The following is a 19381-nucleotide window of genomic DNA, read 5'->3' as shown; positions in this document are numbered from 1 at the left end:
ATTATACTATTTCTATTTTCTAGTGCTGAAATTACTAGATGTGATGTAAATTCTACTCTAGTAAACAGTAAGTTTAAGGAATTAATTACATGTAAAAAGCATTCAGTATTTTATAGATAAATGGCAAACTGGTTTCAACTAGTTGATCAAACACAATTGGGACTGACTGCCTGTATTGCTGTGCTGAAAAGAAGTCTAAGGTCTCAGAGAAACATAATACCATGGAGATGTCTGCCAGAGCGACATGGAATTACAACTGGAACCATGTACTGTTGGAAGCCATCCAGACGCTGCAACGCCATGACAAGGTCATGGGGCGCTCCAGTGCGGAACTGCAAGGCGGAACTGCACGTGGAAGGTGGACTACACTCCCGATAAAAGCAATACTTATAATTTCTATATATGTAAATTTAAGTGTGGCAAGATTTGCCCCAAGGAAAAATCTTAGATTTCCTAGATGAAGAAAAACTACCCTGACTCCCCCTTTGAGTACTGTATGGCAAGGCCCAGTGCCTAAAGAGGGACATTGGGAAACAGTGACTAGATCTGGACATAGGGAAATGTTTCTTTGGAAAACACCATCCTCCCTAGAGATATGGCCATATGAGGGTGTTTATGATGATAATAATAATTTGTGGTTCAATATTAATGGTAGTTTAATGATATTTGATCAATTAACTGGTGAACAGATATGTTCTAGATTAGGGACAAATAGAAATGATTTGGAAAGTTATTCTTTAATAGATTATTGGGATCCTAATATTGTTTGTTGCTATATTAAATTGCCTTTGAGTAGCAATATTCAAAATAGAAATTGTAAAATATATTTTAGATATTTTAATAGCATTATAAAAAGGAATGTCCATGTAGGAAAAGCTATGTGGGGGCTGGGGATATATAGAATATAAGGATATATTTAGACTTAGGTGTTAAGGTTGGTTAACCACCAAGAATAATTCTTAGAACATGTGCTGTACGTAATGGTAACCTTGGAATTTATCTTATGAGAAAATCTAGAAACTAAAAGGTATGGTTTACGTAATCTTTTAAGGAAATCTTTGTGAGTTCAAAATGATTCATTCTTTCAACTCAAAACAATAATATTACAATGTATGTTAATGATTTATGTAATTCTACTGTAATCTATATATGAATATATGAAATAAAGAAAGCACGAGATGGTGCTGTTTTTACTTGGCTGAGTCCACGAGTCTCAGTCTCCTTCCTGTTGACTTGGCTGAGTCCACGAGTCTCAGTCTCCTTCCTGTTGTTCATCGCCAACGCTGTCCATCCTTTTGGGGTATCCTGGATCCTGTTGGAGCTGGACTCCAACAATGTACATGTGTAGCAGAATTTGATCTGAGACTCAATTTCATAGTAAAGTAGTAGCAGGGCTGTGGGGAGGAGGTCTGTAGTCCTTACCAAACTTTAATTGTTGAAGACTATTTTATTTACTAAAGATCTAATAGTTGCACATGGTCAAAATGACTTACATCAATTCTTTACAAAGGAGAACTCTCATTTATCTTATTAGGGCTATTTCGGCATTTTTTTGAGACTAGAGTAAGTGTCTTTTTAATTTTCAAAACCTCAACACATAGATGTCTAGAATAATGCCTAGCATATAGAATTTATAAAACATGTTGTTGGAAAAATAAAGGAATGATACACAAGAAATAATTATAATTTAAAAGATTATTGGAGGTCACTAGAAAGCTGAAGAGATAATTTCAAGAAATTTAAGCTGTTGTCTGTCTTACTTTAATAATACCAATTATAAGAGTGCGTTAAAAACAATATTGATGAAGCCAAGTCTTGACACCATCCCCAGGATATAGTTGGCTTCATTCTGTTCCTTGGACATAGGCTGCATCTCATACTCTGCATTTTTTACACATTATTATCAATGGCAAAAGAGAGACCAGAAGCACTTTGACCGTTTACTTTGCCTAAATTCATTACCATAACTCTAACATGTGTTTTATTGCTCAACACTCTTTCCAATTTATAAGCTATTTGTTAAGCATTGACAAATATTCAGAGCCAGCAATAAAAAACAAGACTCATTAACCCCATTCTATACATGAGAAAAATAAAATCCAGAGAGAACAAGTGATTTATCTGCACAAAAATTGAGTGGTAGTTTGAAATCATGCCCATCTTTTCTATTGCTACTTCTACAATAGCACACATTTTCATAGTTGTACTCTGAATATATTAACCTGACCCTATAAGGGACTTAAAATCTAATTAGAAGAAAGAATTGTTGCTGCGTACAATGGTTTTAGTAGCCTAGAATACCCTGAAAACCCACTGTATTTTTTAATCATTGGCGATTTATTGAAGCACAGCATTGAATAACATAAATCACTCCGCTTGTGACCAAGGCCAACAATAGTTCCCCAAGTAATAGTGTTTTCTACTCAGCTTTTCTTCATTCATCAACAGCCATGGCAAAATGGAAAGATTAGAATTCAACCACCAAAAATGGACTTGAAGCAAAGAGAATGAAAAGAGATATATGGAATTCTGGTTTTTAATCAGAAAATAAAAGTTTTAGATTAAAAACAAGATTAGATTGTCAAATTCAGGGTTGACCTATCATTTGAACAACGATCAATATGTTATGTATTGAAATAAGAAAAAAAGAGTTAAAGAATTTCAATGTAAGCCCTTGAGATAATGTAAAAAACTTCTTAAAAAGTGAGAAATACAATGTAGGTGGGGTGTTGAAACAACAGCTAACTTTTAGTCTCAGTATATGGCATCAGATATGTGGCTTTTGGTGGAAATGCACTTCAAATAAAATTCATAAGCCTTTGCAGCTATTTCTGCATTCATGATTATGGGAATTCCCTAAGGTTTCAGATGTATGTCTTATGAATACCAAGCATTTATTCTTCAAGGAAAATCTATATAAGAAGGCAAAGGTAAGACTATTAAAGATAACTGGAAATTAGAAATGTGGTTCATGAAAGAATTTTATAGGTTATTCAATCTTTTGTGAATTATTTAAGGAAACTGTATAGTCAATGCATTGTGGAGTATTTAAAGAAGGCTACAGCAGGAGTGGGTTTTCATTTCTTGCATTCATGACATACATCTTATTAAATTTCTGTTGTTTAATAGGATTTATACTTGGTCTTAATGTAAAAACATGAACCAAAGACCAAGCCTGTCCACAATCTGCCTGGAATGCACATCACATGTGTCATCATTTATTTAACATCTATCTTCCTTGTTGTTTATTATTGAGTATAAAAGTTAAGAATTCTCTCTCTTTCTCCATTTATCTACCACACAGTGCACTGCACAAATAGTTACTCAGTAACTATTAATAGCAGTAATGAAAGTCTTCTCTCTCCACCTCTCCTGAAAGCAGAGGCCATGTTTCTTTCCTTCATCTTTAAATTAATTGTGTATACAATGCCTCACATTTAGAAGGTGCTCAACAAATTCTATGGATTTGTAAAATAATATATTGTAAATATTTCAAAACTTGTACTTCATCCTGCAAATTTTCATTCTTCTCTTCATTTTTTTGTGATGAAATGTTTGCTTTCGTATCAGGTTTTAAACACACTATTTATTACATAATTTCATGAGTGACATAAGTGACTACCCTGCTGCATGGTATGTGCGGGTCAGAGCCAGTACATAAGAATAACCAGCCAGGTAATTGAGAGACTACTAAAAGGTGTAGGCATCCTGGAAATGGTTCCTAAGAAAGACCTGCTGGGTGACAAAGAACCTTGCTGACAAGTGCACAAAAACTGCAGCTGGCCCTTAAAAGCTGTTAAGAGGACTCCCAAATGCCATTCTGTTAGCAGCCATCCAAAAACAGTCCACTGAAATTGGGAAGAGCAGACCCTTTCGCTTGCTATAGCCTTGCACTTCCTCTGGTGTTCTTTTTCGGCAAAGCTTAAAATATCAAGCCAACGTGCAAAGGAGGAACATTTTCAAGGTCTAAATCTAATAATACAAAATGAGGCAAAGGACTGCAAATGTGTACCTAAGAGGTAATACGTTCACATTGGCACAGGAATTATTTTGACGGACTTAGAAGTCTCACCTCCAGTGTAGGTGAGGAAATCAGTGAGCAAAGCAACCGTCTTTACCCTTACAACTAGTCTTGCTTGACAATGCTACTAATGATACTTTCACATGGAGACAATTGTGCTTTTAAACAATTATCCTTGATATTTATGCTCTAGAATCTCAATCTTTATATCTGGATAAAATATTCTGGTCCTTTGTTTTCAATAAAGAATGAAGAATTCATTTGGATTCTCCACAATGCCAACAAACACAATTTGTTTTCCATTAAAAAATGGGAGATTAGGAGTTCTTTGCTCTTCCAGCAGTCTTAGGTGATTCTGACTATAGTTCAAGAATCATTTAGGAGATGCATAAGAAGCATAATACTGGGAATTCCCTGGTGATCCAGTGGTTAGGATTCCGCGCTTCCACTGCAGGAAGCGTGGGTTCGATTCCTGGTTGGGGAACTAAGATCCTGCAAGTGGCACATCTTAAAAACAACAACAACAAAAAATACTGAAAAGTCTATTCATTAACTTACAGCTCTCAATTATAATTATACCAGAAAAAATTCTAATGCTGTCTGTCCACCTTTCCTGTGAGAAAACTTAAACTTCTGAAGGATTTTCTTACCACTCAATGTAATGTGTTTTCCAAATATTTTGGAAGTAATCAGAAGTAACATAATAGAGAAAAGTAGAGATCGTGAGGAAGGGGACATTGAGGGATATGGCTAAAAATGGTGTAAAATGTTTTTGCAAGGTATCTTTAAAAGAAATTTTAAAAGTTGACATAAGGTACACTTAAGCACTTAAGCAGTGCATTTTCACTCCTATCATGAACAGGCATTAGACCTATCCTATGAGGGTGTGTCTGAGTAACTGCATTAATTTATTCATTCATCATATATTTGTTTCCCTCTGATTCTACTACATTTTGCTAAATACTGGGAATACAGTGATGAAGAGAGAATCTGTATCTAATATCACTAAGTCTGGCCAAAGGAGACAGACATTAAATAATTCCACAAATGTTGATGAAATGCAACTGTGACTGAAAAACTCAGACCAAAGCATCCCCAGCATGCTATGATATATGCTAATATAAAGTCATTGTGAACTGAGCTAATATCAAATAGCATTTGTGTGTGTGGGGGGGGAGAGAGGTACAGATTTGGATGCTTACTCTGTGTCCACATGAGTTTTCCTCCTGATATTTCTATAAACATAAGGCATAAAGTTACTTTTCATTTCTTTATGGAATGTCATACCCTTCTGCATCTCCTGAACTACATAATGAAGAAAATAAGAGTTGTCTAGAAAGATTATTTGACACTTGACAACAGATGATGTGTGGAGCCTACTCATCTCTCATTGTGCCCAGCACAGTCCTGGTAACTTTGTAGACACACTGGCCATTCTAGCCATGAGGATTCTTCCTTAGTCTTATGTTGATTCAATTCATGTCACAATCATTCTTCATTCATCATTTCCTGAGTAACAATGTGCACCCTGGAACTCCAATACAGATTAATGAAATAATGGTTCTCTAGATCTCAAAGACATCTTCCGAACTGCTAGCCCAGGGAAGAGAAAATATTATCAAGCCCAGTTCTCTGATTAATTTGTTGTGCTCTCTGGGACATTGTTGAGAAGGATTCTGAAGTCATATTTACACTTAGAAGCAAAGAGAATTGGAAGAGGTTATGCCGTCCATGGACACAGAAGAGGATATTTGAAATGTGTGTACCAGTTATTTTGCATAAAATCACTTCAGTTTTATGCTAGGCTAAGAATGTCTCTAAATGAAATAATGAAATATCATCTACTTGAAAGTACATTGTTTTTCTTTAAATACGAATTTCCTAAAATGTACTGTTGGAGTCAATGTTCAGCCCCTGATGTTTTACGTTAACAGAAAAGAACACTGACCTGAATCAACTCAAATCATAATAAATTGAATGAACATATAAGCGAGCTAGAATCACAGACCACTCTTTACTTTGCCCCATTTAACCTATGTTCATCACATATATTATTTTCAAATCTTGACAAGACGGTAGAAAAAAATAAAAACTAAGCTTGCATCTCCCCATAGTGGGTACACATAGCTGGCAACGGAAATACTTAGTTTATGCGGGAAAGAGCTTGACATTCAGAAGGCTCTTGTATTTCGCCTGTACTAAAAAAAAAATGTTTATTGTATACAACATTTCTTCATAACTAATGATCCCAATGTTATCTAAAATGAGTAAGTGAACTGTTCCCTCCCAGCCTTTTAGGCATGCTGTTCTTTTTACCAGGAAACCCTTCCGCTCTTTTTGTCTCCTGACTCAATTCCTCCAGAACGACTTCTATTACCCTTGGACTTACTAACATATTCTTTTTCTGCAATCCCATGGCTTGCTGTGCCTACGTCTTTCTACACAGTAATTGCTGACTTATCTTCTGCCTTATCCAGCAAACTATAAGCTCCTCTGGGTAGTTAACCACATTTTATTGTACTTTGCATCTCATGTTCTCATTCCCAACTACAGGGACAATTTTATTTTTTTCCATATACAATCTATAATGTTCTCAATACTGTTTTCAATTCTACTTATAAATGCATATATTAAGTGTGTAGAAGCCAAAATGTCCACACATTGAGTTCTGTTCCACTGAGGGACAAGAGGAGCTGCAACCAAGTAAGCCCCTGATTCCCTTTGCTTCTGCTTCTTTACTGCATCTTCTGACATGATCTATGTTTGCTGTTGGGGTCATTTGTCACTTCTCTGAACCTCTTCTCTTTATGGGCTGAGTATCTAGGCCATAGGAATTTGAGGAATTTGAGCCAATGCCGGTGATGCTGTTTTTGTTGAAGATGATGTGATACTTTACTTTCACCTGAAACTCAGGGCTTCATCTGATTCTCTTCCCTGATAGCAAAGGTTAGGTGACAGTAAATATGGATCCTAGGGTACTGCATTGGGACCAAACTATTAACATGAAAATATCCTATATTATTCAATGGAGCATTTATTTCCTCGGTGATGATTTTGTAGGTGCTGTCTTGAGTCAGGGGGCATAGATGCTAGTCCAATTTGGACTTGAATAAGTCACTACATCTCATTTATCTGTAAAGTGATTAAGACTGGGAGTGATTGTCTTCAATGTCTTTTACAGGTGTTGAATTTTTATGATTCTCTTCCATCTATGGGAGATTTCATTCTAACTCACCTATAAAAGTGCATTATACGCAGCTGTTACTTTATGAATACATATTGATTGCAAAGCATGTTCACATGCTTAATCTCATACTTTTAACAATCCTTTGAAGTAAGCAGGGAAAATACTGCCTTTTCTATTTTACAGTTGAGAAAACCTGCACATGGATTCAAGGTTAACAAGCAAATTCCGGCTACAAATCCTGTGCTCTTCCTTCCTTAGAACAAATTACTTTGGCCCACTATAACTATTTATTTCAAACATAAAGTTTTATAAAAATGATAGAACTTGGGTATATAAAAAAAATATGGGATTTTGAGTCCTCTCCAACACAAAAGCTTATAGAACATTTTTTCTAATTAAAAATTGCTTACTAGAAGATATATGCATGAATCACTTCCGATCCTATCTCTTTACATAGAGAGAAAAGTAGCATTGTTTCCTAAAAGTATAAGATCCAGAAAATATGCTATAAATCAGATAACTCTTAATTATGACTCCCATATACAGAACTCAAGGTAAATTAATAATCAATACCCAAGTAACTAATTAAAACTGAGTTAATAAATGAACGATAGAATTCTGTATTTAAAAAAGGTCGTTATGGGGCTTCCCTGGTGGCGCAGTGGTTGAGAATCTGCCTGCCAATGCAAGGGACACGGGTTCGAGCCCTGGTCTGGGAAGATCCCACATGCCGCGGAGCGACTAGGCCTGTGAGCCACAATTACTGAGCCTGCGCGTCTGGAGCCTGTGCTCCGCAACAACAGAGGCCACGATAGTGAGAGGCCCGTGCACCGCGATGAAGAGTGGCCCCCACTTGCCACAACTAGAGAAAGACCTCGCACAGAAACGAAGACCCAACACAGCCATAAATAAATAAATTAATTAATTAAAAAAAAAAAAAGATGGTAGCTGGAGATGGAAATAAAGATATAAAATATAACTATAAAAATGACTATAAATAATATTTAAAAAAAAAAAGGTCGTTATATTTTCACATACATTTTCTTACAGACAATTTAACCATTACAATCAGAGATATCTGAAAGATTTCTATCGGATTGCCTGGTAGGAAAAAAAAAAAGGGTGCATACCCTCTATATTTTCAAATTATGGTAAGGTTAATTTGAAACCTTTTTTTCTTGTTTTGTTTCAACCCTAGAGTTGCCTTAGTGTGTACAGTCTAATGAACATAATTTATTTCTGGATGATTAAAGATAATGAAGTGTCGTTAAGTTACTGGTAACTGTCTTAGACATAGCCTGTCGAGTATGATTAGTTTTTTTTTTTTTAATGTTTTTTTTTTTTTTAATGTGATGATCCATTTATTTATTTATTTATGGCTGTGTTGTGTCTTCGTTTCTGTGCGAGGGCTTTCTCTAGTTATGGCAAGTGGGGGCCACTCTTCATCGCGGTGCGCGGGCCTCTCACTGTCGCGGCCTCTCTTGTTGCGGAGCACAAGCTCCAGACGCGCGGGCTCAGCAATTGTGGCTCACGGGCTTAGTTACTCCGTGGCATGTGGGATCCTCCCAGACCAGGGCTCGAACCCGTGTCCCCTGCATTGGCAGGCAGACTCTCAACCACTGCGCCACCAGGGAAGGCCGAGTATGATTAGTTTTAATTACAGAAGATAGGATGAAGATATTTATCACAGAAACTATACGTAAATTTTATTAAAAATAAATTCTTGTTCTCATTATGGTTAATTTGTGTATGATACATAGAGATATTTCAATAAAAAATTAATTTTTAGCGATAAACATCACCGCAGTTTCCTATTATTATATAACAAATCAGCCCCAAACTAAATGACGTAAGATAATAAGAATAATTTTATTATTATCTCCCATCATTCTGGAAGTTGACTAGGTTCAGAAAAGGACTTCTCATTCAATATCTCTCGTGCAGTGGCAGTTGGATGAGGGCTGGATTTAATTCTGCTTGAAGTTAGCCAGATTATCTCTACATGGTCTCTACACATAGCCTGTGTGGCTGAGATCAGAGTCTACATTCCGAGAGAGAAAATGTATACTGCCAGAATCCTAAACCTTGGGCCTAGAAACTGGTAGTGCCACATATCAACCTCACCATATTCTATTGTTGAAGCAAGCCTAAGTTCAAGAGGAGACACAGAATCCACCTCCCAGTGAAACAAATGTCAGTGAATATGGTGATTATATTTTGAAACCGCCAGAGTTGGTCCTCTGGCCACAAATCATTTATATACCAACCACATTCAAAAAACTCTCACCCACTTCAAAGATTCCCTATGCCAAAGCAACATCTCTTCATGGAATTAGTCTCAAGCTCGAGTCCTACATACTGTTATCTACATCTGGTCCAGATCCAGATGTACTCTCTGAGTGTGGTACCGAGAATAGACGTTTCTGAGTGCATTTCCTCTCGATATGAAGAACTCTTGACTAAAGACAAGATTTTGTCCCTACACAACCAACAGACGATGTAAGAAAAAGCATAGAATATGTTTCATTCAAAAAAGGGGAAAATAGGATGTACACAGCAGTCACTAGTCCATAGACATTCTGAAATATCTCTGGGCACAAGTTGCCAATCCTGTGATTAGGGCCCAACCTTACTCTGTGGCTTTTGGCTCTAAATTCTTGGCTATTGGTTCTGTCCTCTGGTTCACCCTTCTTTTTCCATCAGAAATTACCAGTTTTTACTGTTATGTAGTTTCCTAACAGCTTTTCCTGTCCAGCTTTCTAATCGTATTAGATCAAGGGCCCAAAGGCCTCTTCATTTCTTGTGGAGTCTGTACTTTAGTACAAGCTGTTGGTACTTCTCCCAGCACCTAACAACTTTTACGATTTTGTAGAATTTCTTTGAATTTAATTTGGGTTTAGTGGATTAGACAAAAGTCACAACCACAAATCTTGTTAAGATAAATCCTTCTCTACCTTGGCTTCCCTATGATACTGTGGGAAGTATCTGTGGGACAAAATCTTATGATTCTTTAGAAGCTTTATTGTTTAACACAGTGGATCTGTTTGGCATGCAAAATCCTTAGAGTATCCTTATCTGTCTAAATGGTTCTATGAATTTTTGCCTAAGATTTCTGTGATATCTTTAAAAAAAGTCACAATAGTCTCATCTTGGATTTAACCTATGGTCTGAAGCCCTTCTGCTCTCAGAAGGTACTGGGAATAAGAAACTTTGATTTTTGTACCCAGCATGTCTTTGCTTCATTTTAAGAGCTCATTCTTTAGCACATCTTTCTCTTCTCACATTTTAACATACAAAGCAGGAGGAAGCCAGATGGTACTTTCAATTATGCCACATCTCTTTAGCTAGATCACCAAGTCCATTGGGAACATTTCCTATTTGCCACATTACTCCATAGGACAGTGTTGCCAAATTTCTGCCGTTATATAACAAGGATCCCATTTCCTCCAGCTTTATACCATTTGTCTCTCTTTAAGCTCAAGGTCATTTAGGCTTTCAGTATCACTTTCTTTGATGCCCCTTTAAGCTTCCACATTCTCCTTGAGGCTCTTCTGACTTCCACCTGGTCCCAAAGCTACTACCATATATTTTTCATTGTTATTAATGTAGCACAAAATTCTGGGTACTATAATCTGTTTGAGTATTTGTTGCATCACAAATCCCTGAAATACTGAATCCACTGGGTTCTAGACAATGTCCTCCTTAGCCCTGTTGTTTGGTAAAAACCCGATGTCTGCTCTGTAATCAGGGGATTGATGATTCTGGCCACTGCAGCTAGCATCATCTCTGCCTCTTGTTTCACAGACATGAGGAGCCCACAAGACCATGCCTCTATTCCCTGATGGACCCATACTCCCTTCAGCACAAAGACCTCAAGCTTACTAAATCCAAGATTGTGGGGGACAAGAATAAAATAAATCCTTGTCCAAGTCTTGCATTTCTGATTTGAGATATGCTGATACCTAGCCTTCATAATGAGCCTAGAAGCTCATAGGAATAGGTCCTTGCTAGCAAAGAAGTGTCATGGGGAATTGGGATTCAAAATTCTCAGCCTTAGGACTTCCCTGGTGGCCCAGTGGCTAAGACTTCGCATTCCCAATGCAGGGGGCCTGGGTTCGATCTCTGGTCAGGGAACTAGATCCCACATGCCACAACTAAAAAGATCCCGCATGCCTAAGTAAGATCCTGCATGCTGCAACAAAGATCCTGCCCAGCCAAATAAATAAATATAAAAAAAAAAAAATTCTCAGCCTTGTGTGTCTTAACCAAATGTCCTCATTCTATTTCTCAGGATCCCACACTATCTTGCCAGTGTCATTACTTTAGTACAGGGGTCAGCAAACTTTTTCTGTAAAAGGCCACATAGTACGTATTTTAGGTTTATCTGGCCTATGTTCTCTGTTGCAACTGCTCAACTCCACCATTAGAGAACACCAATTGACAGTACACAAATGAATGGGCATGGTTGGGTACCAATAAAACAAAAACTTTTTTTACATAAGCTGGTCGTGGGCCAGATTTGGGCAGTAGTTTGCCTGCTTCTGCTTGAGTGTAACAGATGTGTCAGGATGAGCATTTAATTGGTGTTGCAATCGAAAAACTTATATTAATGCCTTGGGATTGAGTTTCAGATGTATCTACCACTGTAGATAAAGCATTTTTAAAAATTGTGATAGGGGCCTTCCAATTTTTCTCTGGTGTTCTTATTTAGGCATTTTTTCTTTGTTCTTTTCTTTGTTTACACTCTCTAGTTTTGTCAGAAACTGCAGCACGTTTCAACTGTTTTTAATCATCATTAACCATAATAGTAACAACATGCTACAGACAATTCACTTCTCAAAACCTTGCCCTCCACCTGCATTCCATTCAGGGCTGGCTATATAATTGGTAGGGACCAGTGCAAAGTAAAAATGCAGGCCCCTGATCAAAAAACTGTAAAAAAGTTTTTCTTTCTTCCATGGTCTCCCTCTCAACTGTCATGGAATTTTTAACTTGCTATTAAGTATCACATTTGCTCAGGCATGGGGAAAGTTGTGGTGCATGTGCAGACCCTCCTAGGTGCCCAGGGTCCTGTTCCAGGACAGGGTCGTGCACAAACCTCCTTCTCCCCTGTGCCAGCACCTGGGCTCCCTTTTGGGGCAGAGGAGGGCAGTAGTCACTGGGCAGAGGTGGAGGAGCAGGTGGCCAAGAGCAGTCACGTGAAGGTAGAGAGAGGCGGGGGAGGTGGGACCGTGTGTGATCTGAAGCTCCAAGTCCTTGGCACATGCTCCATGATCCCATGGGACTTCACTTACACATTCTAAAATGAAATTTATTAAGAATTTCAAGACAGTGACTACATAGCATTAAACCCTAAGCATCGGGCCTTTATGACTGCACTGGTTGTATGCCCACGGAGTTGATACTAACTCTATTTCAACTTCCAATACCACAACCAATGATAATTTGTGTAACTATGCTTTCACTGAAAACCATGGATTACCATTTTCTTTTTTTTTCCTCACAAGTAAGATATCCACGTACTCATTAAATAAATGGGCAACCCAATCCCAGATTCCCATTTGGAAGACTTGATTCCTGGGATTATTCCTGGTCTAATTACCGTATCAGTAAGGGTGCCATCCACTCAAAAGTGGCGATTAAATAAATTCAAGAAAAAGACCATTTACAAAATTGTTGGGCAGGGTTAAAGAAAAATAACAAGGGTACCTTGTTAAGCACCCTGGAGTTAACTGGAGTGGAAAACAGTACTGCTTTTAAGTCTGAAGGGACGAAGACAGGGAGCTGTTTTCACGGAGAAAAATCTAGTTGTGGAATAACCAGACAGAAGCCGCATCATTCAATAGAGGAACTCATCCACTGCCAACCACACACCAGGAAGGAGGAAGCTGGTGGATAATTACCTCTACCTCTCTTTCTTTCCTTCTCTGATCTCCTCCTGCTGCCTCCCATTTGCCAACCAAGTATTCCAAATGGCAGAGCTCATAAAGGATCACACTGCTGAGGCACAGAACAGTATCGAGTGGGTTGTAAAACAGAAACAGTAGAGCAAACAGAAGATACAGTGCAAGTCAAATTTCACTTATGTGCCTACTGCTGTACACCTAGCAGTACCCTATACAACCACCACCAAAAATAAAATAATAATAAATAATAATAGTGTAATTCTATGGATTTAATGTGCTGAAATTTCAGATTTATAGAGTCAAGTCAACCAATCCTCAAACATTTTCACATTCTGAAAATTAAAGTTTAAGAATCTCTAACTGGAAACTAACTATTCAGCTGGCCCACAAATTCACACGTATCATCATTGGGTTGATCTAAAGAGTGAACAAGTTTCGGAATCATTTGTCAGGGAAAGTTTTTTGTTCTTTCTTTCATACAGTAATAATAATAATAATAATAATAATAATAATAATAATAATGATAATAATAGGCCAATTAGGCACTAAATTGAATTAATTCATGAGGATTTTTATGGCAGCAATTTGAAATGGATTGTCAGAGACAGTCTACAGACTCTCATATTATGCCAGGCTATTTTCATAACTATTTGGATTATAACAGAATAAAGATAAAATATAAGAGGTTTGGAGGATAAAATACCTTAGCAAAAATATTTTATGTAATACAGATGTCATTACTTAGTAGGACAATTTAGCATGCTCAAAGACAATATCAAGAACGACTGCATATTTTAACAACATGAATGTATATCAATTCATTAGTATTTACTCAATAATCATAGTGTACAACACTGTTCTGGTCTGCTTGAAGTGCAGGGAAAGTGTTACATACTTCTGCTTAAAAGCTGATTTACTGTCTTGCAAATTATTTAGAAAAACAATCACCTCTTTATCAGTCAGAATTCCTATTTGAGAGTAACAGAAGCCACTTCAATTAGTTCAAATGGAAAAGCAATTTATTTAAAAAGTACCTCATAAATCGCAGGAAGCAGGGAAGGGCAAAATATAAGATTTAGAGGTTTTTCATCTAAAGAAAACACTAAAACCACACCGCTGAAACTGGACCATGAGCATCAAAAGCTTTATGTTTTAGCCACCAACACACCAGAAAATCTGGATTTCTTAATACATCTACTTCTTCACATTGCTTTCTTCTGAATCAAGGTCACACACTGGTGCCTCTGATTGGTGAACCTAGGTTTTTGTTTTTGTTTTTCTAGGTGCAAGAAAGACTGAGAAATTCATGTTCTGGCTACTTTTAAAAGGGTGGGAATAGTACACAAATAAAATTATGGCAAATACTCCAAACATTGGAAAGTCTTTAAAAAGGACTTCTGCATGATGAAATAACTTGGGGCAGACTGACTTCCCACTATGGAAAAACAAAAAACAGGATATTATGTGTGAAATAATTACTTTAAACATTAAATAATACACTTCTCAGTAACCCATAAGTCAAGGAGGATACCACAAGGAAAATTACAAAATATTAGGAACTAAATAAAAATGAAAAAACAATGAACCAAAATTTATGTCTACCATTAACACAGCTCTTACAGGGAAATTTATGTTTTAAATGTTTATATTAAATACAAAGAAAAGTCTAAAATCAATGAACAAGGCTTCTACCTCTGAAAAAGCTAGGAAAACAAGAAAAAAGTAAGACTAAAGTAAATAGAAAAAAAAATAAGAAAGAGAAAGATCATTAAAATAGGAAATGGATAAATACAGAGAAAAATCATTCAAACTGAAAGCAGTTTTTCTAAAAAAGATCAACAGGATTTAAGAAAAAAAAGTAACAACACTGTAGTTGGATTGATCAAAAATAAATAAATAAATAAGAGAGAAGACAAAATCACCAATAACAGGAATTAAAGAAGAGCCATCACCACAAATGCTGCATACCTTAAAAAACATCAAATGCAGATATATTATGATAAATTCAAGCAAATAAATTTGACATCTTCTATGAATTACAAAATTTCCTTGAAAGGTACACATTTAAAATGATGCTAGAAGACTTATTAAATCTTAATAGCCCTGTATCCATTAAGGCCTTTGAATTTGTAATTTAAAACCTTTCCACAAAGAACATTCTGGGCCCAGAAGGCATCATTGGTCAAATCCATCAGACATTTAAGGAAGAAAAAATATCAATCCGTCACTAAATATTTTAGAAAAACAACAAAGAAGGAACATACCCAAACTCATTTTATGGGGCAAGCATTATGATACCAAAACCAGATCAAGATATTTCAAGAAGAAAAAACTAAAGACTGATATCCATCACTAATCTACATAAAAACAGGCTTAACAAAAGATTTACCAAATAAAATATAGCATTATAAAAAAGGATAATACATTGGGACCACGTGAGTTTCAGCAGAACTAAAATAGTGGCTTACCAATTAAAAAATGCATCGATGTAATTCACCACATTAACAGAATAAGGGAGAAAAAACATATGATCATCTTAGTAAACCACATGATCATCTTAATACATGTTGAAAGCATTTAATAAAATGCAATATCCATTCAAAATAAAAATTCTCATAAAACTAGAACCAGAGAGAAATTCCTCAACCTGTTCAGGGTATGTATCAAAATCACATACAACTTCATGCTTAATGGTGAATGCTTCTACTCTATGATCAGAAATAAAACAAGATGTCCACTCACCAGCTCTATTCAACGCTGTATGGGAAGCAACAGCCAAAGGGGAAAAAAATAAATGCCAGGGGTTTGGAGGGAAAGAGGGATGAATAGGTGGAACACAAGGGATTTTTAGGAGAGCAGAACTGTTCTGTACTGTAATGGCTGAGACATACCATGATATATTCATCAAAACTGTAGGACGTACAATGCACATCAAATGTACCACACTGATGCAAGATGTTAATAATAGGGAAATTAAGGGGCACATGGGAACTCTCTGCTCAATTTTTTGGTATACCCAAAACTACTTTAAAATATCAAGTCTACTCATATATACTTAAATAAATAAATAAGTAAGCAAATAAATAAAATGTGTGTAAGTATATAAATATATATATATAAATGTAAAAACGGTGAATCTAGTGAAGAGGAGAGGGTATTACTTCATGTTATTCCACTTTTCAAAATGAGAAATCTAAGGAATATATGAAGTCTTCAAAATAATATTTAAGAATATATAAAATAAAATCTAAATATGTTAAAAATGTGTGTATCATCTTGGAAAAATCTAACCCTGTCATATCCCTGCTTAAAACCATAACCAGCTTCCCACTTTTCCTAGGATAAAGACACAACCGCTTAACACGGTGTATGAGGCACCTGCCTCTTCTTCCTCACTTCTGTCCACTGACTGGCTTCCCACCACCACCATCACCTCTGCTCTTTGGGCTCCAGTCATAGCTAACTACACCCTAACACACCGGAGGAAACGACTCCTGCAAAGTTCTCTCTCCTCTCGGCCTTTGCACGTGCTGCTGCTTCAGGCTGGCTGGCTAAGAGGGACTGAGAAAGGGATTTTCATGCTGTCTCTTCTCGACTGTCCCCCTTCTCTCCTTTCGGAAACTTTCTCCGTCTCCTAAATCCAGGAACATGCTTCTTTAGCACCCAGTGCTTAGTCCCATATTGCATTTAGCACACGGTATTGTAATTGTCTGCACACTTGTCCATGTTCTCCAATGTTCTGTAAACCTAAGGACAGGACCTGTCTTTATTCCTCAGCCTCCAGTACTGGGTCTGGCACACAATAATTACATATCCAATAAATGGGCTCTATGTGAAATAAAAAAGCTGGACTAAATGATCTAGAAGATCTATTGGCATGTATTGAATAATCCCAACCCCAGGAAATACCTTTTTCTCTGAATTCCTCTGGTTCTGAGCGTCTGAAGACCTCACTAGTCGGAGACTGTGGTTCCCATGAACCCTCCGCACGTCACGTGCTGCTCAGTCTAAGGTCACGGAACGTGGACTCCATTTCCCAGCATGCCTTGGGACGTGGGGGCTGTGTCGCCCATGGGAGGCCCCAGCCCTGCGTGCGAGCTGAGGAGGTAGCCAAGGCCGAGCGGCCACTGACGCTGAGGCGGCCGTGGGTCGGCGGCCTGGTCTCCATGGCCGGTCGCGTTGCTCTGACTGGGGCCGTGAGAGCTCAGAGACCATTTATTCATCTGTTCGAGGCGGCCATTCGCGTGAAGTTGTAGCAGATCCTGAGCCGCGAGATGCCGATCCCATCAGGCAGCAGATGCATTTCCGTGTGGCCATGGTGAGTTTTAGCCTTTAGGGGCTGAACTGGTACAAGCCACGCTGTCCAGAACGTGGACTGTCCAGGGGCTGGCCATCCAGGCGCAGAACCTGCCCGGTGGAGGGATTTATTAACGGTGAGGACACTGGCCTCATTCTACTGGCACATGTTCATCAGACATAGCAATTCGTTAAAGCCAAAGCTAACCCAAGGGAAGGGCAGAATCATTCACTACTGCTCTTGCCGTGAACTATTCAGGAAGGCCTGTCCAGTTACTCTGTGTTTAATGGTGACTAAGAAATCACCCTGGCCTGATGAGTTGGACACAATCCTGTATGTTAAAATAGAAATTATCATATGAGTTGCAAATAAGTAAGTAAATAAGTAAAGTTTATACAGATTAGAAATAGTTTCATTCCAGATGACATTACACTGTGTGTAGAAGATCTCTCTCTCTCTATATATATAAACAGATCTGATAAGAGAATATATCAGTCTCACAAGATTCAAGGTAATATACAGAACTTAATTGTATTCCTATATTTAAGCAAGGTACAGTTGAAATTAAATACCATTAACAATAACATATAAATATATTACTTTTTGAAAAATATCCAAGAAGATATGTGGAATATATGTACACTAAAACCTATAAACCATCCTGAGAGAAATTAAGTTTTCATTCTAAATTGATCTATAGATTGAAACTTAATGCAGTTAAAATTTCAGTAGTCTGTATTTTCTGCAAATGGACAAGCTGAAACTATAATATATATGGAAATTCAAGGAACATAATATGAACAAAAGAATTTTGAAAATGCAAAAGTAGAAAGACACTACAGTACCTGATTTCAAGATTTACTAGAACGCTAGAGTAATAAAAAGAGTGTGGTGTTTGTGTAAGAAACAAAATATTTGCATAATATATAATTAGAGCAGAATAGTCCAGAAATATACTCACAGGTATGTGAACAAATGACTTTCAGCATAGGTTCAGGGTAATTCAGTGGGGAAAGAATAGTGTTTTCAACAAATGGGACAATTAATAATTTCAAATAAAAATGAAGTTTATATCACACTATATAAAGTTAAACTTGAAATGTATCATAGAACTAAAACTACAAAATTTCTAGATGAAAACATAGGAGATAAAATTTGTAAACTTGGGTTATACAAAGATTTCATAGAAAGGAAACAAAAAGTGTGAATGATAAAAACATTTGTTGAAATTGAACTTAGTCAAAATTTAAAACTTCTGTTTTCAGAAGACACTTTAAAAAATGAGAAGTCTAGCCACAGTCTGGAATACAAATTACATATGAAATACTAATATTCAGAATATTGTACGCACATATATACACATGCACACACATAATATATAATATCTGTATATATGTATGTAAATGTATACATATACATGTATGTGAGTATTACAGAGCTGTAAGATTATATACGTATACGTGTATACATATATGTATAATTTTATAATTCAGTAATACAAAGTGAACCAACGCAATTTAACAAAATGGTAAATGTTTTAAACAGACACTTCAACAAAGAAGATTGGCAGTTGAAAAGTAAGACCATGAAAGGTTGTCAACCTCATTATTCATTAGGGAAATGTAAACTAAAACCACAATGATATGTCAATACATCCACTCAAAGGGCTAAAATTTAGATATGCTAGCCAGGATGCAGAATAACTCAAACTCATTAAACTATATAGCTGAAACAGGTTATTTTATGGATATAAATAGTATCTTAATAAATCTGACTTAAACTTTCAAAGAAAGCAGCATAACATAACTCAAAGGTGGTATGAGACTATAGGAAGACAGAGGAGGGCAAAGCCAGTCAGGAAAGACTTCTCAGAGATGATGCTTGAGCTGGGTGTTGAGGATGACTGGGAGCTACCCAGCCGCGTACAGAAGCAGGCAGGGAAAGAGGGTGCATGTGAAGTTTGAAGAGAG

General features: G+C 36.9%; 1 long non-coding RNA gene across 1 annotated transcript; it reads left to right on the top strand.

Moving 5' to 3' along the window:
- The first annotated feature begins 1331 nt into the window (after window positions 1-1331).
- Window positions 1332-18617, top strand: LOC309606020. Its single transcript, XR_014231604.1, has 3 exons — window positions 1332-7841; window positions 8227-8508; window positions 8845-18617. It is a non-coding gene; the product is annotated as an uncharacterized lncRNA (long non-coding RNA).
- The last annotated feature ends 764 nt before the right edge of the window (window positions 18618-19381 follow it).

This window comes from Balaenoptera borealis (assembly GCF_965194805.1).
Source record: "Balaenoptera borealis genome assembly, chromosome: 11".
In the NCBI taxonomy this organism is placed as follows: Eukaryota; Metazoa; Chordata; class Mammalia; order Artiodactyla; family Balaenopteridae; genus Balaenoptera; species Balaenoptera borealis.
The sequence above is the reverse complement of the archived record's forward strand: the minus strand, read 5'-3'. Positions and strand labels throughout refer to the sequence as shown.